The 25,203-nt window shown below is 43.0% G+C and overlaps 1 protein-coding gene across 1 annotated transcript in view; it reads right to left on the bottom strand.

Moving 5' to 3' along the window:
• The window catches only part of STK32C (serine/threonine kinase 32C), a 164,578-nt gene that overhangs the window by 137,960 nt on the left and 1,415 nt on the right, over positions 1-25,203 (bottom strand). The window lies entirely within an intron of this gene.

Genomic DNA, 25,203 nt, shown 5'->3' with positions numbered 1-25,203 from the left:
AAAAATCCATTTTTTTTCTCTGAGCAATGAATCAAATGGAACAGTGTAGAGTGGATATTGCACACATTGGGCAGCTTCTACAAAAACAAGGCAAATCTTGGGGTCACTGAATACTGCTAACTGAAAATGGGGGGGGGGTAATTGTACACACTATTAAAGTATACTGAAGTTAATTTTTTTCCTTCAACTATCAGCAGGTTGGCTATTGTCTTGCATAAGTCTGCTTATGTATATTCTGGCAAAAGATTGAACATCAGTTGTAGACCCTAAAAGTCAGGAAATGTGGGAGCCTTCACATGGAGTGGGGGGGGGAATCGGAATATGTTAATGCACTGAAACAGGAAAGTTTGAAAAATTAATCAACTCTAAGGCCCACAATCCTCAGTCAGCAGCTCTTGCTTTGTGTTTTGTGTCTTCCACATGTCACTGGGTCTTTACAAGGAATTATAATAATCCTGTTATTGTTGAGATACCTGGATAAGCATTATGCTTACAGAAATAGAAGACTTTCCATATCAGCTGAGGACAAAGCACACACACAAATGTCTATTCAGAAGATCATATGACCCCACAAACATAATAGCAGTTTGTGAGCTATATTAGTGAGCTGACCAAAAAAAATTAACTGAAGGTCTTACAGTTTCTCACTTAGCAACATATGGTGTTTTATCTATGCACTGTAGGGAATAATTTGGTTAAATATGGGGGATATATTTCTTAATGGTGGTAGGTGGCAAAACCCATTAGTTCAAACTGCTCATAAGCCAAGTCTGCACTAAACTACACTTTTTTTCCCCCTTTCTGGAGTGCTGAGACTCATTAAAGGGTGTAACTATCACCTTGCAGAAACTCCAAGCCATGCCTTTCACAGAGCAATTAGCATGGAAGAGAACGATCTTGTGCTACTTTCATTTGGATGAACATTTGTGAACTAAAATATAATGAAACAGAACACTGTAACATTCGTTATTTGAATCTTCATTATCTTAGTCATCTGCAGCCCTAACAATTCGTTAAAAGAAAAATGCATGTGGGCATAATGCAAGCAGACAGGCACCCACTCCACCCTGAAAGTCCCAACCCACTCTACACCCCACCTCCCCGTGTTGAACAGAAGGTCTGAAAGAGACTTCTAAGTGCACTCAGCTCGATGCCATTTGAATTCTGTGATAGGGAATCTTGCAGGGAGCATGAAACCAGCCCCTCTCCCAACACACCTTACATCCAAACATGTTCTTTTGAAGAGGGCCTGTATTGGAATTCATTGGAAATTATGGCTCATGAATAACAACCATTGATCTCTCGTTTTCCTGTGGAGGATCCATAGGTACCCATTTTGAAGGCAGGGGTTATTCCATTTTATCATCAAAACAACAGGCAACATTGAGAAAACACATACGACCAGAGTCAGAGTCCTCCTCTCTTTCTTATCATATCACACATGCCAAAACTGAACCCAAGCTCTGTGCGCAGGTTTTCACTCTAAACCTTGAGGAGCATTATCTTGCATTGAGCCCCGGAGTCTTCCTCTCCTTACTTCCATGGGAGTAAGATCCACTGAAAGCAGTAGAGCTTACTTCTGAGTCAATAGCCACAGGACTGCACTGTAAATCAAACCTGTGAACCAGCGTCTTTCGTACGAAGAGTATCGGTCCTCAAAAGCTTTGCAGAGATGGGCCCCGTGCATCCTTGGCTCAAATGCAATTGCATTCAGATCCTGATTCCTAGTCCCTGGGTACATGCAAAGCCATCACTGTATATCTAGGGCACTGATAATGGGGGGAGGAGGTGGGGGAGGGGAGGTTTCGCATTGATCCAGCATTCCACATTTGGCAGCTTTCCAGGCAATAAATCTTGTCAATGCAATTCTGTAAAAAAAAAGACTTTCCCGAGCAAGAGAAACAGTATTGCTACTTTAAAGAGCTTCCATCTGAAAGACCTGCAGGCAATCAAAGAGGTTGGGAAAGAACATAAGGCTTGCGGCTTGGTTGGGGTTTCTGTTGTCGTCGTAGTTGTTGTTGGTTTGCAGGATGTGGCAATCTTCAGAGTTAAATATTATCTGGCCATTTAAAATCCACAGGCAGCACATCATAAATAAGAAGGATCGCAAAATGGGCAGAGATGGTGCATTGATCACACTGATCCATCAAGCAGCCCCCACTGCTTCAAGAGCTAGCACACTCTGTAAATATAGTTGCCATATGCGGGCACGTCACACCCTCCCTCTTGCTCTCCCTGCTCCATCCCTTCTCTGTAGGCAGGGAGAAGATTGGAAATGACATGTTTTCTGCTCTCCACATGCCTCCGCAAGGACACAGTAGGGAGGCAGAACAAGCCGGAGACATGGCACCAATGTCACAGAGGGAAGCAATATATTTGCATCCTGTCTTGTTATCAGCACTCTAGTGGCCAGGACACTCGTCTCTCTCCCCCCCACACACACACACACAAAACAATCCTATTTGATTCTCAGATCATAAACATTGATGAGTATGGTGAGAGCACAGGTGTCTGTGATTAATGCCAGCCTCATTTCTAGCTAACTCTCCTTGACGAAGTGAAATGCCCATAACTACACCAGGCAATAGGGAAGAAAGCTGCCTTAACCCAGAGTTGAACCACTGGTCTACCTAGCTGAGTGTAGTCTACACAGTCCAGCTGCACTGCAGGATTTCAGGCAGGAGATGCTCCCAGCTGTAGCTGGAGATTCCAAGATTGAACCTAGGACCTTGTACATGCAAAGCAAACGGCTACTGAGCTGTGGCCCTTCCCCATACTGAGAGGACCCAAGTGTATCTCGGTGTCCCCGTTGGGTTGTTCTTTCTCTAGGCTGGAGTGCCCATTGACAGTGGTGGTGGGTGGATTCTGCCTTACCACAATGGTATCCTGGAGTGCAACCTTTTCCTATACAACTGGCAGTCACATGGGAGAAAATAAAGGGGGGTGCTCCAGAAACCAACCAAGGGTATAAGCCAAGAATGACATCTCAGTACTTCTCACGCTTGGTTTCCTTTCATGAGTAGCACTGTGGGCACACTGCCAAAAGAGAATGGCACTCAAGTCCCACTGATATGCTCCTTAAGTGTTAAAGAAACTCGCTGGCTCTAACGGTTTCCTTGCTTTCTCTGGATTGCACAGATAGGGCAGCTTCTAGCATTGTTACTCTGTGAAAGGGCTTCTCTTCACAGGAGCAGAGTTGCACTCATGACCATAACTATCCTTCCATAGGCAGAAACTCCTACCATTCATGGAGCGATGGTGCTGGATGCCACCCATGGTTTTCTCAAACTTCAATTGTGCCTATTTATTTTTCAGGGATAAACAATCAAAAGAGGAGCTTCCAAATGGAAGGTCTCCTTTGTGGAAAGACAGCAGGAGGTAGCAGTAGTAATTCTGATGAGGTACAACAGATGTGATCTAACCAAAATAAAAAGGATTACACCGGTAACTTGATTTCAAACTGAGCGTGCAATTGAGGTATATCTGCTCAGCTGCATGGGGTCCCTGTAGGGTTGCCAGACTCAACAGAGGACAGGACTTCTGTGCCTTTAATTGCCCTGCTCTCTTTTGAGTCTGGAAACCTTAAAGAGAAACCAGCAGACCCTTTGCTTGGAAATTAAACAAAGGGTCTGCTGGTTTCTCTTTAAGGTTTCCAGACTCAAAAGAGAGCAGGGCAATTAAAGGCACAGAAGCCCTGTCCTCTATTGAGTCTTGCAACCCTAGGTCCCTATGAGGACAGCAGGTCAGATAACAAGGATTTATTTCATTCCTTACCAGTAAGTATTCACAGGCCTCCTCAACAATGGCATTGGTGTCTCTTGGCCAGTCCCTTGTCATCCTTTGAACACAGCCTATCCACCCTGAGCCTTCCTGATGAGGAGTCTCAGAGCTTGATCACTCTATGCCACCAGCTTCTTCCTTGCCCAGCGCATATCCTCCTCATCCTCTTGAGGTTTGTTGCCTCTTATGCATAGCCATGGGTTGTTTCAAGGCACTGGTCATAGAATCATAGAAGTTATACACCTATGCTAGAGATGGAGAACCTGCTACCCTCCAGGTATGGTTGGACAACTCCCATTAGGCCTGACCAGAATGGCCAATGACCAGTGATGGTTAGAGGTGCAGACATCTGAAGGGTGTCTTATGCCTTGCCCTACTCCCAGTGGTTCTAGCCACTTTCTATCCCTCATTCTCGCCTGTCTATAGGTCAAGAGAGTCCTACAGTCATGTCCCTCCCAGGCACTTTAGGTAGGCTGCAACTGAGCCAAGAGGGTCGCATGCCGTAGTGGGCCACAGGGGATAAACCACACATACAGTTTGAAACTCTTGCCACTGAAATCCTTGCAATGTAGAAGTGCTGAGTTTTGGCTCCATTACGCTCTGTGTTTTACTTGCTAACCAGCATGAGAGAGGAGACTTACAGAGAAACAGTGAGGCGCCCTAGGACATCACAATCAATCTCAACAAGGGGACAAAATTCAGAAAGAGGACCAGCTGGGTAATCTTCAAGACAGAGGTTTTAGGGCCACCCGGGGATTCTTCCCTTTCATCACAATCCAAGGGAAGGATTAGTGCTTGCTGGGCTGGCAGAGGCACATTGAAAGCAGAGCTTTGAAGAAATCGGAGGCAGAAGGAGAGCGCACAGCACAAATTCTGTGCAGAAAACATGCTGATGCTGGCAAGTTTTAAAAGCCTTCCTTGGTTCAAGAACTCAGCATAACTCTCCCTGTAGAGTAACGTTACCCAAATAAATAAGAAGACTGTGAGGCAGGCCAGCCCATCTCACCCCAGCCTGCTGTCTTAGAAATTATGATGCTTTGGAGCCAAAGGAAGGACAGGTGATGCAGGATCCAGATAGAAGCAGCTTGAGAAGTCTAGGAAGCCTAATGTGGTCTGGAAGACCAATAGAGTGGCAGGAGCCTAGACAGGGTTGCCTCTGAATACTGATGGAAACCTGAAGCCAGTCTCTTATCAGAAATGGCGGAAACATACACAGGTACCGAGTCCTGCTCAGAAGTGCTGCTAGAGGTGCAAGATATCAATCTGACATGCAGGAAAAGTGAGTGGGACCAAACATGCTAAATTCCACCATCCCCATCCCAAACGGTGTTGCTGTCCCCATCAAACCCCACAAATTGGAGGGTAAAGTATTGGCCCCAGCTTTGCAGGGTTCTAAATCATGAGGGGCACCTCCACATATTTATTTTATTATATATTTCATACGATTTATATGCCACATGACTAAAAAACAAAACAAACAAACCTCAATGCATAATAAATAATAATAATAATTTATTATTTGTGCCCCGCCCATCCGGCCAGGCCTCCCCAGCCACTCTGGGTGGCTCCCAACAAAATATTAAAATACATTAAAATGTCAAACATTAAAAGCTTCCCTAAACAGGACTGCCTTCAGATGTCTTCTAAAAGTCTGGTAGTTGTTTTTCTCTTTGACATCTGGTGGGAGGACGTTCCACAAGGTGGGTGCCACTACCAAGAAGGCCCTCTGCCTGGTTCCCTGAAACTTGGTTTCTCGCAGTGAAGGAACCACCAGAAGGCAATGCAGGGAATGGAGCTTAGCAACTCATCCCAGTTCACCTTGCTCCCAAATAGACCTTTGCTGTTGATCTTTCTGAGCATGCTACAAGGTACTTGTGAGATACATATAAAGCCCCACTTTGGTTCATGTGGTCATGAGTTGTATCGGTTTTTACTCTACACTGGGGTGAGGAACAGAATATAGACAGCTGGCCAGATTATTATCTCCCTCTCCCTTCCTGGATCAAGCATGACAGGTAGATGGAGCTGCCCACCTGCCAGTCACCTGATGTTTCACTTATGTCAGGTGACCCTTCCCTCCCCCATGGGTCTTGCAGAGCACTTTGCAAAGTGCTGCACAAGGTGGCACGTTGAAAGGAGCTTCTCAAGGCAGGTTGGATCTTGAAAAGCTCTTTGCAAAGTGCTCTTTTGCAAAGCATTTTGCACAGGCCTTTGCGAACCACCTTTTGGCTGAACAAGGTTTTTACCTGCCTCTCACCTAACATATGTGGTGTCAGGTGTCAGTAAGGTGGGCCTGGCTTGGCTGGAATGGACTTGGGGGCAAAATAGGTAAGCCTAGTTGGCCAAATTAAGCCTGCAGTCCAGAGGTTCCCCACCCTTTTTCTATACCTCCTGCTTTTGTCACAGATTAAAACCAATCATTCTCTTCACTGTAATAGAAACTGAGGAAATTACCTATCTTCTTTTAAGCAAAAGTAGCAAGCTGAATATCAAAACACTTTTTTATATAAATAAAGACATCAAGCTGTCAAGTATCTGACTTTTGTTCTGAACATTTGAAGTAGATCTTTTAAAAAGAAATCTTTAGATCTAGCAAAGGTTACAGGAACGGATTGCAACCAAACGAGAAAAAACCACCCTTTTTCTTTCTCTCAGCTTGTGTTTATTTGACAGACCCAACATTTAACAAAGGGGCAAGCAAAATATATTGACAGAAATGCATGATGACCCAATTTTGACACTTACCTGAAATAGAAAAATGAGGCTATAGACACAGCAGAATCCTAAACATGCCCACTCAGAAGAAAGTCCCAACTGAGTTCAATTGGACTTCCTCTCAAGTAACTGCCTATAGGATTGTGGTCTCAGACTACAATCCTGAGCACCCTTAGAATCTCTCATTGAACTCATTAAGACTTCTGTGTGATTGTCACCACTTTTACTCAGAACTAAGTCTCAATAAGTTCTAAAGAAGTTATTTCCTAATACCGTAAGTGTGCTTTGCATTGCGGCCTGAGGCTACAATCCACCAGGAAGGTTTCATGAAAAAGTCTCACGTGTGAAATTTGAGCAGCTTCCATTCATTTCAGCGGGCCTGCCACAGGAGAACATTCCAGTGAATTGCTCCCTTTGACAATATTTTTCCTGGCCCAAATCCAGAGGAAGGAACTTATGCTCAGCCATGACCTGTTAATTTCAATGTGACTTTAGCAGCCCTAACTTTCTTTTGAATTGTGAATGAAATGCTTTACGTTCTTATCCCAGTATCCTTTGCATTCCTCAGGATGATAAATGTTGGCCTGCTCAAGAAAGGCCATCAGTCGAGCAAATAATGGGTGGGTGGGGAACTGAATCAGGACATCCTGCATCTGAACCCAATACTGTGTTGACTGTGCCATGGTGGCCATATTGGGTTGCATCCAATCAAGTCATGCTCAGAGTAGACTCATTGATATTAATGGCCATGACTAACCTACGCCTTTTCATTTTAGAAGCTGTGCTCTAACTTAGCTGGATAAAACCCGTTAACCTATTGGCTCAAGGGCGGCATTTCATGTATCTATGCACAGATACACTCAAGAGAGAGAGAGAGAGAACCTAAATTTAGCATCTAGAGCAGTGTTTCTCAACCTTGGGTCCCCAACTGTTGCTGGACTACAATTCCCACTATCCCAAGCTAGCAAGACCAGTAGTCAAGGGTGATGAGAGCTGTAGGTCCAACAACAACTAGGAACCCAAAGTTGAGAAACACTGATCTAGAGTCTAGATCTAATTATTTCAGCAGTTTTTAAGGATACATCTGTAAATTGCCTTGGGGTATATATGTGGAAAGAAATTACAATAATAATAATAATAATAATAATAATAATAATAATAATAATAATACACCATGAGAAGGAAGAATTCTATCACAGATATTTCTAGTTAAATAAGTGAGTGATAAACAGAGATGAGGCTTCCATAGTCATCAATAAACAAAGCTGTTACAGTTGAGTTTTTTAAAGGCCTTTTATTTTGAAATTAAGAATTCCGTGTTATAGATGAAGGCATACACTCAAACTTTTCACAACATAATTCTATCCTGGTATCTGTTTTATCAGTCATATGTATATATGTATATTCTGCCCTTTCTAGCCAAAATTAGAACCACCTGAGGCAGCAAATATCAACATAAGCACAAGACAGAATGGAAACAAACAAGGAGCAAAACTACAGAAAATCAAGAGCTGTAAGGTAAAGAGCTGAGAAAAGAATGCCAGCCAATACAGTACAGAGGGTAGCCTTTAGAATTGCAACTGTAATCACTTTCAATCCTGCCTGGAAACATATATGACTATATGTTGCTGTGTGTGTGTGTTCACATGAGCCTGTGCTAATGGCAATGTGGACAGTTAACTTGCAACCTTTGCTGAAACAAATTGCTCACCAGGAACTCTCCATGGTGCTGTGTCCACTGAGCTGCCTTGCTCATTACAGAATTAGAACAGGGTGTTAAGAGGGAAAATACTATGAAAATATTCCCATAATCTATCTGCCTCTGCTTGATTCCCAGCTTGGCTACTACCAATTGCATCCTCCCAGGAGTCCTGGACCTGAGGGCCTTCACCCATATGTATCTTCACACATTGTCTAATTTTATCCTCTCATATAGGGCAAGGTTGTCCATTATGCAGACACAATTTCCCCATGCCTTTAGTGCAATACATCCGGCATGAAACTGAATCAGGAACAGGCTCCACTGAAGCTGTGGCTTTCAAACTATGGGAAAGTTTTGAAAGAAGTTGCTCTTTTAAGGTCTAGTCCTCTGTACAAGTAAGCATCACCAACAACAGTCTTTTTCAACGTGCTCTTTTAAGCAGCTCTCTAAAGTGCTTATCATTTTGTCTGGTGCAAAGCAAAGAAACAGGAAGGGGAGTGAATATGCAAGGATAAATCATGCAGGTATAAAGATTACACAGGAAAGCAATCTTCACAAATATAAATAAATTGGCGAGAGTCAAGCAAAAGTTAGTTGCAATTAGTCAATGAACTAGGACTTAGCCATGGTTAATCTGAAGTGAGCTCCCACTGGTTCTGATGAACCTTAGCCATGTATAACTTTTGCTGAACTGCAGTCATTGGCGTGCTCAACTCAGCAAGGCTTCCCTGTACACAGCCATGTCCCAATGTGCTCTCACACTTTTCCACTTGGGCGACAATAGCAACCTCATACGCCTATGGGGTTCTGGATCAAAGGCGAGGTGTCCAACAGGACTCACAACTCCATGAATCACTTATGTTTTCACCCTCAACTATATAAAACAACACTTGTCAGTGGTGCACATCTAAATTTCGAGCCCACTATTACTTTATTCAAAATTGGAGATTATTTTAAGCACCTTGCCCTATTTTTCCCCAAGTTTCTCACAGGTTTCCATGGGAATGAGAACAGCGTCGAGGCAGCCTAAAGCAGAGCCACTAACCTCCAGAAAATTTCAACTGCAGCTGCTGGTGAGACATTGCAAGTGCCATAACTCAAATGCTACTTACAGATTTTAAGAGCCTTTGGGGTCCAATACAACTCCTGAAGCCTAGAGTGCTCTAAATGTGTCAAAGGAATGGAAGATGAAAATGTCTTCTAAGTGTCCACACATACCTCTGTTCAAACAGGCAACTGTATTGAAAGAATTCCTTCTCTCAGTGAAACCAGACATTTTGGCCTTTTCAGAGAAGTCCTTCCTCACACTTCTCTGCAACGCATAGGGAGTTCATGGTCCCTTACTTTCTACTGGATATATAATGGCATGGCAAGCAGTCATAGGAACACAGGAAGCTATCTTATACAGAGTTGTATCATTGATCCATCAGTATTGTCCACAATGACTGGCAGTTCCTCTTCAGGGTTTCAAGCAGAAGACAGCCTGACCTGGAGATTGAACCTGGGACCTGTTGCAAACGAAGCAGACACTCCACCACTGAGCTGTGACCCTTCCCCAGTCTAATGTTCATAATAATATAATTATAATAGTTTATTATTTATACCCCACCCATTTGGCTGGGTTTCCCCAGCCACTCTGGGTGGCTTCCCACAAAATATTAAAAATACATTCAAACATTAAAAACTTCCCTCAACATGAAAACTGCATTTGTAGACCTCTATTGCCATTATAATGGGACGCGGGTGGTGCTGTGGGTTAAACCACAGAGCCTAGGGTTGCAGATCAGAAGGTTGGCAGTTCAAATCCCTGTGATGGGGTGAGCTCCCATTGTTCGGTCCCTGCTCCTGCCAACCTAGCAGTTTGAAAGCATGTCAAAGTGCAAGTGGATAAATAGGTACCACTCCAGCGGGAAGGTAAACGGTGTTTCCATGCGCTGCTGTGGTTTGCCAGAAGCGGCTTAGTCATGCTGGCCACATGACCCAAGCTGTACGTCAGCTCCCTCGGCCAGTAAAGCGAGATGAGCATCACAACCCCAGAGTTTTTCGCAACTGGACTTAACTGTCAGGGGTCCCTTTACCTTTACCTTTATTTTCATTATAACAGATATGGAGAGAAGAAGCCAACAGCTACCAAAAAATATATTCGAGGTTCAATTTATTATTTATTTATTCATTTATTAATTTTGTACACTGCCCTTTATCCAAAGATCCCAATTTAGATTATTTACATGAAAGTAAGCAGTTAAGAAAGTTTGAGGACTATCATATTTTAACTTTTCTCTGTTGGAATCTGCTATGTCTCACCATCTTCCCGACAGGTTCACCCTGAACTGCACAAGACCTCAGAGGAAGAAGAAGACTGAATTGCTAGCCCTAGTGTGGACTGGGTTCCAGGAGAGGCAACAGAGACCAATGACCCTTGCACCTGGAGAGAGACCCAGTTCAAAGAGGCCACAAGTCCGAGAAACTGTAACACCTTCACTAGTCTTATCTCCTCACCAACCTACCCACCAATTCACCCGAGGAGCAGAGGCGACAACAGGTCCAACCAAACAGCAGAACCAAAGGTGCAGTGCCTATTTAAAAGTGTGAGGACAATTTTCTGTGAGTCCTACTCATGAGAAGGATACCCAATTCCTCCTTGAAGAACAGTCAAGGAAGAAGTGAGGCAGCCGCCTGCCTCAACTATAAAGTAGCTCAATAGAAGCTGAACCAGTGCTGAAGCAACATCTCATCTTGCTGGGGCTTGTTGGACAGCTCCCCTGTTATTCTGAACTCCCTAGACAACTTGAGGTAAGACAGGATATGCTACACAACAGGAGTAGCTATAATGGGACAAAACCATAAGATGTCTGTGGACATCAAAATACATTTCATCTATGGGGAATATTAATATAACTTTTTGAGAATGGGAATCACTCTTTAAAAATTGTACAACAGGATCTCTATGAGCCAACATATATATCATTCTTAAAGAAAACCACTGACATATTTACAAGCTAAGATGAATTCCTTTGCAGATGAAATACCTTGGTTTCCCAGAATACACACCAGACACATTCATGCTTTGGATACTGTGCAGTAAATGAACAAAGTGTGCACAGCATAGCTCGAGTATTTCACCGTAATACTGTGAAAAAGTAAAAGTGGGGAAGTGTGATCTTTTGTTTAACTGTGCGCCATAATAAAGGACAGCAGTAAGAAGTGGATTTGTCAAGGATCAGGTGCCTTGTCCTATGAAATCAATTTTGATTAGGTTCAATGGCATTTGGGCTCTACATAAAGATATAATACAAAATAAAAGCAAGAGCACCTCTTGACCTCACTAATGTAGGGGGCTTGTGAAGGCTGATTTAAGCACTTTCAACCTCTGCATTGCACATCATTCCATGCTGGTACATGGCCAACATTGCTGGGGACCAAGTCTACACAAAAGAGAGAGAGAGAGAGAGAGTTCTTCACAACCTGCCTAAGCTCTGTTTTCTGATTCCTGCCTAAGCTCTGTTTTCTGTTGTGACCTACCATAGCAAATATGGAACTCCTAATGTAGCACAATTAAAGAGCAATATCAGGGAAAGACTGTGTGTTTGGGGGGAGAGTCTCACAGTGTTTCAGCATGGCTGGGCCAAATTTGCCCACTGCTCCAGACATAAGTACTCCCTTCACACAGACACACACAGCAGCTGCCCAGCCTGTATAATTCAATCATGCTTGTTCCACAAGGAGGAGACACCGTGCATAGAAAGAGCAGTGGGGCTCCACCACTGGCCTGGCCACTGCCACTGCACAGCTCCACAGCCTGGCCTGACGTGTATGCTTCTCAATCTCTGCACAATTTGAAACTCAAATTGCTCGTAAGCTTTCCCTACTCAGCACAATGCATGCATATCAGAGGTAGGGTGTTGTGCAATATCAAGGATGAGGCCAGCTGTGGGGCCCCACTATTTGTTCGACCCTCCTCCAGATTCCTCTAGGGCAGGCATCCCCAAACTGTGTCCCTCCAGATGTTTTGGCCTACAACTCCCATGATCCCTAGCTAAGAGGACCAGTGGTCAGGGATGATGGGAATTGTAGTCCAAAACATCTGGAGGGCCGAAGTTTGGGGATGCCTGCTCTAGGGCAGGCATCCCCAAACTGTGTCCCTCCAGATGTTTTGGCCTACAACTCCCATGATTCCTAGCTAACAGGACCAGTGGTCAGGGAAGATGGGAATTGTAGTCCAAAACATCTGGAGGGCCGAAGTTTGGGGATGCCTGCTCTAGGGATTTTGAAGACAGAGTGTGACCACCACAGCTGCATTTTTTAAGAATCCCGTGCCCATTTCATCCTGGGAAAGGGGCAGGTTGAAGAACTGTTGGGATGACATCTAGGCCACATTGCCCCTGCCCAGACACCATTTCTGGCACCTCTCCTTAGGGCAAGTAGACCAGCACTGGGACATCCCCTCAGCTTCTATTGACCTTTGATAGGGAAGGGCTATCACTCAGTAATAGAATATCCATTTTGTGTTCATTAGGTCTCAGGTTCAATCCCTAGCATCTCCAGGAATGGCTGGCAATGCCCTGTCTGAAACCCTGAAGAGTCACTGCCGGTCATTATAAACAATACTGAGTTAGACGAACCAGTGCTCTGACTCTATCGGGCAGCTTCCTGCATTCCTATGTCTTTTGTCTGTACACTAACTCCACTGTGTGTGTGTGTGTGTGTGTGTGTGAGTGAGAGAGAGATTTTCTCATGCCTTCTAGTTAGCACTGCTATTTTATTTTTAACCCAATATGACATGGTCATAATGAGAGCATGGATTTCATAATATTGTCTCTCTCCCACAAAAATATAAGGCATTAATTGACATTTTATTTAGGGATGTCCCCAAAATGTCTTAAGGGGTCTCCATAGCAACCATGCTGTGCCAGTAAACAGGAGCACACCAGAACAATGCGGTAATTGCTTCTGGATATATTAACAAGCAATGTCTTCATATATATAAAAATATATATGGAAGAGCAGGCAATACTAAAAATACATCTCTATGAAATGGTAATATATTTAGAAGAGCATTGCATAACAATCCCACCCACCCACCCATGGGGGGGGCACACATCATTGTTATCCATATTCTTGGCACTACGTCCTCATTTTAAAAGGTACATAAGAGCAGCTCTGCTGGATCAGGCCAGTGGATTTAGTCCAGTCTCTTATTATCACACAGCCAGATGCCTGTAAGAAGCCCACAAGCAGGACTTGAGAGCAACAGCACTCTGACCGCTTGTGATCCTCAGCAGACAGTATTCAGAGGCAGACTGCTTCCGCCAGTGGAGGTAGCTTTCTCTTTTTAAGTGCATACAATTTTCAAGAGAATGCATAGTACAATTGACACTTGACTGAATTACTTTAAAACCTCACAGCTCTGATACACACACACACACACACCCTGTATATTCTGGCATATAAGATGACTGGGCATTGGGCGTATAAGACGACCCCCAACTTTTCCAGTTAAAATATAGAGTTTGGGATATACTCACCATATAAGAAATACAACCCAGCATAAAAGACGATCCCCGACTTCTGAGAAGATTTTCCTGGATTAAAAAGTAGTCTTATACGCAGGAATACACACACACACACACACACACACCACAATGGATTAGAGAATGAATTGAGGGTGAGCTGGGAACTGAGAAAAGCTCTGCACTTTTTTAAAAGATGGCAATTTTTGCTGTGCCAGCAGCTCCAACGAAAACTTTCCATTCCAACGGCATTTTAAACATTGTGCACACATGCAAAAGGACACAGCGAAGTTGCCTTGTTAACAGTGTATAAAAGATAGCGTATGTGTGTAGGAACATCTTTGGTGCGGGTGAAATGTAGTCTTACACACACACACCTTTTTTTGCCTATGGCTACACCCATCATTGGCACGTGGCCCCTGGAAGATGGTTCATAAGGGAATGTGGCTCTCAAGATAAAAAAAAATGAGGAAATATTGGTTCTCTATTAGGGTGTTATTGACTTCAGTTATTTTACTCACTCAGCTATCTGTTGTTATTTCTTAACAATTGCGCTTTCACTAATATTAGTCGCTGCTGAATTGTTGCTGTGAGATAGATACCGGTAGATAGACAGATAGATATGTATGCTTGTCTATTTAGAGCTTGTTAGCTGCCCTGAGATAGAAGACATTTTAATAAGCACATTAGAAAGGAAAACACTTTCCTGTGTATGGCAAAAAGCAATACTAGAGAAAACAAATATAGAAAATGTATTCCTGCCCATGGAGCCCACTTTTACAACATGGTTACGGCTTGGTTAGCAGGTGATTCAGTAGGGGAAACACAGCCCAGAATAATTAAGGAGGTAGTACAAGAATACTTGGCTAGTTTAGATGTATTCAAGTCTCCAGGGCCAGATGAACTACATCCAAGAGTATTAAAAGAACTGGCAGAGGTGATTTCAGAACCACTGGCAATAATCTTTGATAATTCCTGGAGAACAGGCGAAGTTCCAGCAGACTGGCGGAGGGCAAATGTTGTCCCTATTTTCAAAAAGGGGAAAAGAGAGGACCCAAACAATTACCGCCCAGTCAGCCTGACATCAATACCAGGAAAGATTCTAGAGCAGATCATTAAGCAAACAGTCTGTGAGCACCTAGAAAGAAACTCTGATCACTAAAAGTCAGCATGGGTTTCTGAAAAATAAGTCATGTCAGACTAATCTGATCTCATTTTTTGACAGAATTACAAGCCTGGTAGATGAAGGGAACGCTGTGGATGTAGCCTATCTTGATTTCAGCAAGGCCTTTGACAAGGTGCCCCATGATATTCTTGTAAAGAAGCTGGTAAAATGCGGGCTAGACAATGTTACCATTCAGTGGATTTGTAACTGGCTTACTGACCGAACCCAAAGGGTGCTAATCAATGGCTCCTCCTCATCCTGGAGAGTAGTGACTAGTGGGGTGCCACAGGGTTCTGTCTTGGGCCCAGTCTTATTCAACATCTTTATCAATGACTTGGATGATGGGCTTGAGGGCATCCTGAGCAAGTTTGCAGACGACACCAAATTGGGAGCGGTGGCTAATACCCCAGAGGACAGGATCACACTTCAAAATGACCTTAACAGATTAGACAACTGGGCCAAAGCAAACAAGATGGATTTTAACAAGGAGAAATGTAAGGTACTACACTTGGGCAGAAAAAATGAAAGGCACAAATACAGGATGGGTGACACCTGGCTCGAGAGCAGTACATGTGAAAAGGATCTAGGAATCTTGGTAGACCACAAACTTGACATGAGTCAGCAGTGTGATGAAGCAGCTAAAAAGCCAATGCAATTCTGGGCTGCATCAATAGGAGTATAGCATTAGGGCATGTTGAATTTTTCATCTTTAAAAATCCTGATTTGAGGGGTGTTAAAAAGTTGTGGTATGATGAGGTAATTTGAAATATATTTTGGTTCCTTGTAAATATTGAGGTCTTGCTTGGTAAAACTCTATGTGAAAAGTTCCTACTTTTTAACATTTTTTAAATTTTCCTGTCATTTATAAACATATAGGTTATTCCCCAATTTTGATGAAAACAGATGTTGATAAGTGCCTAAAATTGATTACAAGATACAGTGGTACCTTGCAAGATGAATTTAATTTGTTCTGCAAGTTGCTTCATATAGCAAAAAACTCGTCTTGCAAAGCATGGTTTAAAATTTTCCCGGTTTACCCGGTCTACCCATTTAGTTAATGCATTCCTATTTGTCTTGCGAAGCGCGGTCATAGGAAATTTTGTCTTGCGAGTCGCCTCGCCTAACGCAAAAGGCTTTCATCTTGAGAGTTTTTCGTTGCATGAGGCATTCATCTTGTGGGGTACCACTATATTGTAGTTCTCTTATATATGTATTGTAGTTATCTGTACTATTAATATTAATATTAATATTAATATTAATATTATACAACAGTATGTGATATCTTTTTTGCTTTCTACCACCAGTCCACCCACTGAGGTCGTTGGGGTTTCAAAGCCAAAATGCTCTGACAAGTAGATTTCTCATTTATCCGAGATAGACAGAATGGGGTGGCATGAGGACATCTAACCAGCCCTAGCAATTGTCTTCTGTGTTGCATTGGAGACTGGGGGCTGGGGTCTTGCTTGAATATGTTACAGAGCATCTCTGGTACCAGAACAATTGTGTGGTCATCAAAGGAGCTGGGATCCTCACCCACCAACATCATTTTATTATACTATACTATATTCTATATATATATATATATATATATATACTATATTCAGCAGAGAATTGTGTCCTTTTGTTGCTCACTCCCACCCTTTGCAAACAGAATTTTATTCCCATGAAGGAGAAAAGCATGTTTTCTTTGAATAATAGCTATGATGATAAACACTATAAGGAAGTCTATGCAGAGGACTGGATAAACTACTGTACTTGGAGGTGTTAAAAATACACTGTAAAGTAGAGCTACCAAAGTTCAGTCGAGTGACGGTCTTTCCTTATTGCATAAATTGGGGGTGCAAAAACAGCATTCTGATAGTGTAGGATTAAGGCTGTTGGGCAGGCACCCAATCTTAAGATAAGGATTGCCACATTTTAAGAAAGACAAGGTTTTAGTTCCTTCAATAGTAGCATGGATAATAAGCATTATGGTAACCCTTCTATCACAGTGATGGAAGGATGGAAATACTATATATTCTCCTGCTTCAGAACCATTAAATGAACAGAAGTCTTGACCTGCATGGAATATGGTTTCTCTAAGTCTGACACCATCTTTGTGAGGATCAAGAGCAGGCCTTTAGATTCTACAGTAATCAAATTTTAACAGTGTACACTTCTTTTGAAGAGCATGGTCCAGGGGGCTTCTGCCAGTGGCTCTCCTACTCAGATGTGGGCCCTCAGCAGATACATGATCATGTGACACCAGCCCTTGAAGTTGTTAATTTATTATTCTTTTTTTTACTATAATAGGACGTTATAAGATAAAGCAGGCATCCCCAAACTTCGGCCCTCCAGATGTTTTGGACTACAATCCCCATCATCCCTGATCATTGGTCCTGTTAGCTAGGGATCATGGGAGTTGTAGGCAAAACATTTGGAGGGCTGCAGTTTGGGGATGTCTAAGATAAAGTAATGATATGTTGTTACAGCTGGAAACAAAATTTCTTTATATTTTCGCTTGTATAATATGATTAAAAACTTTAATTTCGCTTCAAAATGCGAGTTTTCGGCTTTTTTAAAAGTGTATTTCAAACAGATCTCAATTTACCAAGCTAAACATCAACCAATCATAAAAATAATTGCAGATTTGGATTCCTCATGTGCAATAACATATTTTTAGAACCCCTCATTGAGCAAATTCCAAAAAAAAAAAATTTCGTCCTTAAATGACACGCCCTAGTATAGCATCTAGATCAAGGGAAGTAATAGTACCACTGTACTCTGCTCTGGTCAGACCTCACCTGGAGTACTGTGTCCAGTTCTGGGCACCACAGTTCAAGAAGGATACTGACAAGCTGGAACGTGTCCAGAAGAGGGCAACCAAAATGGTCAGAGGCCTGGAAACGATGAGGAACGGCTTAGGGAGCTGGGCATGTTTAGCCTGGAGAAGAGAAGGTTAAGGGGTTATATGATAGCCATGTTCAAATATATGAAAGGATGTCATATGGAGGAGGGAGAAAGGTTGTTTTCTGCTGCTCCAGAGAAGCGGACACGGAGCAATGGATTCAAACTTCAAGAAAGAAGATTCCACCTAAACATTAGGAAGAACTTCCTGACAGTAAGAGCTGTTCGGCAGTGGAATTTGCTGCCAAGGAGTGTGGTGGAGTCTCCTTCTTTGGAGGTCTTTAAGCAGAGGCTTGACAGGCATATGTCAAGAATGCTTTGATGGTGTTTCCTGCTTGGCAGGGGGTTGGACTGGATGGCCCTTGTGGTCTCTTCCAACTCTATGATTCTATTATTCTATGGTTAACTTGAGGCAGGAGGAGTAAAAATGTGTGATTTAAGTAAAAGGTGTGGTTTAATGGGTACTTCGGTTAAGCTGCTTTAAACCTGTTGTCTTAGCTAGAGTTATATAAGTTGTGGGAAGCAGTTCCAAGCCTTGCGGATTGTATTTCAAATTATTTCATATTTTGATGCAGATTTCCTTGTCCTCCTGTTACAGGTGTCATGACTCCCAGCAGTGATCAAGAGTCAGAATCAGAGGCTAGAGAGCCTCCAGCTATGGAGCCAGACCTAGTTCAGGGCTCTGAGTTTCCTCTTAGAGATGAGAAGATCAGAGAGCCTGGGAGAGCCAGTGCCTCACCAGCCCAGTGGCACCTGGCACACACCAGGCCATAGGCTATGGAACAGATGGGAATGCCTGCCTACCTTCAGCCAGAGGGTTGACCCTTGAAGACTCAAAAGCAGGGTGGTCCAACTCTTCACGGAGCAATGGATTCAAACTACAAGAAAGAAGCTCCCACCTAAACATTAAGAAGAACTTCCTGACAGTAAGAGCTGTTCGGCAGTGGAATTTGCTGCCAAGGAGTGTGGTGGAGTCTCCTTCTTTGGAGGTCTTTAAGCAGAGGCTTGACAGCCATATGTCAAGAATGCTTTGATGGTGTTTCCTGCTTGGCAGGGGGTTGGACTGGATGGCCCTTGTGGTCTCTTCCAACTCTATGATTCTATGATTCATACTAAGTGGGCCACAAGAGTACTTCAACAGAGAACCCATAGGCCGCACTCCAAATTAAATTTCCCTATCCGAAATTAAACTGTTTGCCATATATTGAATATTATTTGATACACACAATCTGTTTCATTAAATATATATAATTAAATGCACAATTAATTTTTTTTATTAAACACATTCAATACCCAAACAGGTGTATGCACTTCCATTAACAATGTATGATGCAAACAATAACTTTCTAAGGTTTTAATATGTATTTGTCTTGAATGTTGCAGAGGGCTGCCAAAAAAAAAGGCCTCATGGGCAACATGCAGCTTGTGGGCCACAGGTTTGACCACCTTGCTCCAAATGTATCCATAAGAAGGAGGAGCCTGAGAGAGGAAGGATGGGGGCAGAGCCTTTAAGAGGATCAGTTTGCTCTCAACCTTTGTGGGAGTGAGCTGTTTGCTTGGAGCTGTCTGTGGTCCTGAAACATCTGCTCTGCCTTGCCCCTAGGGCAGCCATCCCCAAACTTCGGCCCTCCAGATGTTTTGGACTACAATTCCCATCTTCTCTGACCACTGGTCCTGTTAGCTAGGGATCATGGGAGTTGTAGGCCAAAATATCTGGAGGGCTGCAGTCTGGGGATGCCTGCCCTAGGGAATGGCATCTGATCACAGCATAGCACTAAGCATCATCATGCTAGCCCAGGGATATCCAGATGTTTTGAACCATAACCTCCCCTACTCCTGACCATTAGCCGGCTGGGGCCAATGAGTCTGCCATATCTCCAGTGACTAAACCTGAGCTAATCTCTCCTTTCTGACCAACTGAACAGAAGAGTTTCTCCAGTGTATATCGTGAACCAATTCAAAAACATGCTGCATGACTCACATAACATGAAGGGTTATGTCCTTAAAACTTGTCCTTAAATTTTGCCTGATTGCTCAGCCAAAGTGAATGCAGGTTTCTTAAGGAGACCTGGGAATTATATCACCCCTCACTATTTTTTCTCGACTTCGTTCATATAGTGACAAGCTCACATCGCACCAGAATTTGATGATTCAAGTGTAGGTGTAATATAAGAAACTATCAGTAACAGTGAGAAAATGTTTGTTCTGCTTGCCCAGAGGTGCTCTGGTAAGCAGTGTGCCAAGGGCGCAGACCCTCTCTCCAAAGCTTTAAAATGTCCTGCCATTTTGAGAAAGTTAAAAAGAAAAGAAAAAAGCAGTTGTCTCTTCAGCACAGCAAGGGACATTTATGCTTTCAGACATATTCTGCATACACCAGTGCAAATGAAACAGAACCCTCGCCAAGGTCTTTTCACATACGAAGGCAGGGAACAGATTGTGGGGTCCACAAATGTTGGCTTGGCTTATTAGTCAGCTGTTGCTTGTGGCCTCCGAGTTGAAACAATTTAACTTGAGAAGGGTGGGGTGCGTGGTTGATGTTATTCTATTCTGCTCTAATTATATAGCTTCCAGATGACCTGTTTATTGATCACTCCTTCTGATTTGTTTGCAGGGAGGTTAGATGCCAAGCAGCTGTAATTCCATACTTCCCAGTGCATTTTCCTGTCACTTTCCTTATCATAAGAAGTCTGGTTTGGGGGGGGGGAGTGGGTTTGTTGCACAAGACGTCCCCATCAACTATAATGCGAATTTCCTGGTATGTGAGGCAATTGCCTATACAGCACACCATCTTGAATAACAACTGGACTGACCATCAAAACTGTCTCTGAGAATACTCCAGACTCACCGCTTTGCAAGAGGGATTCAATCACATACCACAAATTTAGGTTTGTGCAATTAAAGAGGATTTATGCACTCTGGCACAACAAACTTGCTTTAAAAAACAACAACACAGATTTCTGGCAGTAAGGAAAGTGATGGGCAAGCAAATGCAGTCAGGAGGAATAGCGATGGACAGGAAGTCAGGTCACCTCCACACAAACAAGTCCAAATTAATGCTCAGTTAACAGTGGGCAGCATATACTCTTCACACAAGCTTTCCGCAAAGAAACTGGGCTAAAGAAACAGGACATCTGGAAGCAATGCAAGCCAACTAAGCTAGGATGCTGATGCTCGCACAATTCAGTTAGGCCTAGCAGCATGCGCACTGCAATGTGGTGGTCGCAATTGCATGCAGGAGCACAGCTCCTATTCCCTAAGAGCAAAAACAAAATAGATTTCTGCTTTCACCATCAGGAGCCATCATCTTACAATGTAGGCACCACATTGCAGAGCTCGTAAAAGCAAAAGCAAACTAGATTGTCGTTGTTTAGTGATTTCTGTCCTGGTCTATCAACAATGCTGTCTCTCAGAACTATTGTGATGATGAAGGAATCATCCTTTTTCAGTCCTCAAATTGGGCCAGGGTGTGGGGGAACCTATGCCACCCCCACCACCACCATCTCCTTGTTGTATGCCTTTCCCAAATGTCATGTGTTTAGCATGAAGATCTGCAGAGAGATTCTAACTGCACTCGGCTAAACAAGGCTAGAATCCCCCCTTCAGTCAGGAACCCTCATTGTGCAGGATTCTAACCACATTCAGCTGAACATGGTGCATGAGCAGGCAAAGGAAGCAGGTCCTGCATGTGCACCCCTCCACACTTTAAACCCACATGCATTGTTTTGAACACCTGAAGAGGGCTGTAAATTATGCCATATTATATATCTAGCCCAGCCATCCCTAACCTGGTCTCTCTCCACAAGATGTTTTGGGCATCTGCTCCAGCCAGCACAGCCATAAACTGAGGGAAGCTGTTATTGCCATAGAAGGCTTGCAATAGTTGTCTTGCTCCATCCCCAAAAGAATCTGAGGACTTGTTCAGGTGCTAATTCTCTCCCCCAGGATTGTAGCAAGAACAGAAGCAAGTCTCAGACCAACAAGGTGCATTTTACCTCACCAAGTCAAGAAGAGCCGATCTTCAAATTAGCATGGAATCTCTCAGCTCACAAGTTACATTCAGTCTACCCATTAAGAGTAGCAAAAGAAGGAAGTTCTCAGTTCCATGCCCCTCTCAGGATATGGGAGAAGCATGGGAGCCAATTAACATCTAAATTTCTAGGTGTTCTGTATTTTTCTTACAAGATAACGGAAGTGATCTTAGCATGCATTTTCAAGATCACTATATACAGGGTTCTTCTCACTTACTAAACTTATGAAGAATTAATGGTATTTTTTTGCAAATCAGGAAAATGAGTTAAAACACACACATACACAGGTTTTGCAACTGTTTTAGGGGTGGGGGTGGGGAATACAGCTCAGGGTTTTAGCACCTGCATTGCATACAGAAAATCCCAGGGTTGATATTCAGCATTTCCAAATCACCTGTCTGTGAGTGACTGCTGATCAGCATAAACATTGAATTAGGTGTACCAATTGTCAGAATAAGCAGGTTCTAATATTAAAAATGGTAATTTGAATCCAGCTCAGTGACAGGACAAGAGAATGAAAGAGAAGGTGGAGGTTCTTGACAACCAGAAAAGTTGTCTTTAGAGATTCCTAGGTATTAAAGTTGTTCAAAGATAACTTATAAATGAATTTCCCAAACTAAAATAAAAGTGCAAATTGTGTAGCTTATTTCTTTTTTTTTTTTTAAAAAATATTTTTATTAATTTTCCAATTAAAACCAATTATATCACATTCAATATTTCAAATTATACACATATATATATCAATCAGACCGAATGTTATGCCAAATCATCTAAAGAATTTTTTATTTGGGTTCCCATGCTTCAAGAAATTGGGAATTCCTCGCAACTGTCCACTGCCGTCTTTTTTCTAAAGTTCAAATCGTCCTTCAAGTTCATAATAATCCAGATCTTCCCCTTACAGTCACAAAGATGTTTTCCACTTTCACGATTGTTTCCCAGCTGCTGATATAAATATCAAACAAAGTCTCACAGATGTTCTTTCTCCTGTGTGAGTTAATCAGTCCAGCCTCCCCATAAATCTTCTTAATGGAGCTCCTGTTGCGTTGAAGCAATTCGAAGTAGCGCCATCTTAAAAAGCTCAAATCACTTTCGCTTTCCTCTCATGGCCATGAAAATTTACGATCATTATAGAATTTACAGCTTTTCCAGGCAGGAGACCCAAACATCAAACCATAGACTCTTGGTAAATTAATGGATCTCCTTGCCCTATAGCTGAACTTAGCTTCAGGTCGCTGCTCCAATTTAAAGTGCGTCACAGCTCATAAATCCTCCGAACGCATTCAGAACTCCTTCCGTCCGACTAGGGGGGGGCTTTTCTCATCGGCAACTCCACATCTTTAAAAAAATATGCTCAGTAACAACAGTTATAAGGTTCAACTCACACAGTCTTTTGCTTCTCTTTCACTCCAAACAAGCCAGGACATCGCGTCCGGGAAGGTACGAGGCAACAATATGAAGAAAAAAAATAAAATAAAAACTCACTCCCCTTATCGCTCCGTCCCCATCAATCCTTCTTCCAGATGCAGTACAATCTTTGACTCCTCTCACTCGGCAGCATAAATTTCTCAGCAGTAAACAGCGCTTCTTTCCCTCCTTCTGAAGTATGTCCATAGATTTAAGCCTAATTATCTTCTTTAACCATGGAAATCCCCGCCATGCAGATTAGCGTCCGGGAGTCCTGGCCCTTGTAAGTGCTCAGCCCAAGCTCCCCCCACTCCAAAAACAGTCGGAGTGGGTCTGGGGGCATCGCGGGCCAGCGGCCCCTCTCCGTAACCCCCGGAGAGGGTAGGGGGTTGCCATTTACTCCCCTAGCAACCGCCAAATTCCTTACAAAGGTCAGAGAGATGGAAAACAGGTCCGCCATTCCTGCAGGCGGAAACCGGAACCAATTGTGTAGCTTATTTCTAACACATTGGTGATATGATGCTTTATTCAGGCACAGAATCTTACCGAGTATTCTATAAAGAAGGGTCTTTTAAATGAAGTGGCCAGCAGATGTGAGGTACTGGGCTGTTTTCCAACAGTTCTCCAATCAAACAGAGTAAGCACATCTAACTCCAAAAGCTATCTTGCAGGAAAATTTGCTACCACTCTAACAGTGCTACCTCAGTTTAAGGACAGCCCTGTTTATGAACTATTCGGTTTGCGAACTCCGCAAAACCGGAAGTAGTGTCCCGGATTGTGAACTTTACCTCGGCCTAAGAATGGAAGCTGAACAGTGAAGAGCACCTGCGGCAGGAGGCCTCATTAGGGAAAGTGTGCCTCGGTTTAAGAATGGTTTCAGTTTAAGAATGGACTTCCAGAACAGATTAAGTTTGTAAACCGAGGTACCACTGTATTAAAAATAATACAGGTAGGTAGCCGTGTTGGTCTGACACAGTCGATATATGTATATAATTGTCCAGTAGCACATTAGAGACCAACTAATTTTGTTCTTGGTATAAGCTTTCATGTGCATGGTATCTGAAGAAGTGTGCATGCACATGAAAGCTCATACCAAGAACAAACTTAGTTGGTCTCTAACGTGCTACTGGACAATTTTTTATTTTTTTATATATTTAAAATAATAGATGGCTGGGTCTTAGGGCTTATTCAGAGTGTCCAGAAACTAATGGGTTGTGTAGAGGTTCGTTTTCTTTAGAAATGTATATTTCCTTTTGCACTCTAAACCTTCAGTGAGTTGGGTCCAGTTAGGGCACCTGTGATTCATGACAGTTTCTTTCTCAGCACGCTTTATCACAGAAGCCAATGAACACTGCTAAAATATTAATAATGCCTAGAAGGAATAATACCATTTACCATTTACCAGTGCATCCTGCTAGTTCTGTATGGTAGTACCAGTTTAATGTAAGCAAATCCTGAGAGGACCTGTAGCATGCACAATCCAATTCTGTGCATGTTCCTCTAGGAATTCAGAAGGGTTTACGCCTGAGTAAATGTACACAGTGTTCTCGAAGCTACCAACATGAGTCTGACCAAACTGCGGGAGGCAGTGGGAGACAGGAGTGCCTGGCGTGCTCTGGTCCATGGGGCCACGAAGAGTCGGACACAACTAAACGACTAAACAACAACAACAAATATACACAGGCTTGCTGCAGCCTCCTCTTCCATTACTCAGCCCACCCTGCAAAGCCATGCACAGATTGTTTAGTGCACACAAAGGAGAGCAGCAAACGATGAACTACCTGTATCGCCACTTTTCACAACCTCTGAGTTGTGCCAGGAGCTAGGTTTTACCCCTCCTTCAGAGGTGGTGGGGCAGGAAAGGAGAGCATGCAGTCTTTATAGCCTAATCTCCATTATCAAAAGTGATCTATAGAGCCTAATCTCCATTACCACTTCACATCTCTCCTTGTTCCATAATCCCCTGCCATTAACACGTGCAAATGTCTAATCCTATTAGCCCCCCCCCATGGT

The sequence above is a fragment of the Zootoca vivipara genome, chromosome 5 (genome assembly GCF_965207765.1).
Source record: "Zootoca vivipara chromosome 5, rZooViv2.hap1.1, whole genome shotgun sequence".
NCBI lineage: Eukaryota > Metazoa > Chordata > Lepidosauria > Squamata > Lacertidae > Zootoca > Zootoca vivipara.
This window is presented reverse-complemented; position numbering and strand designations above follow the sequence as displayed.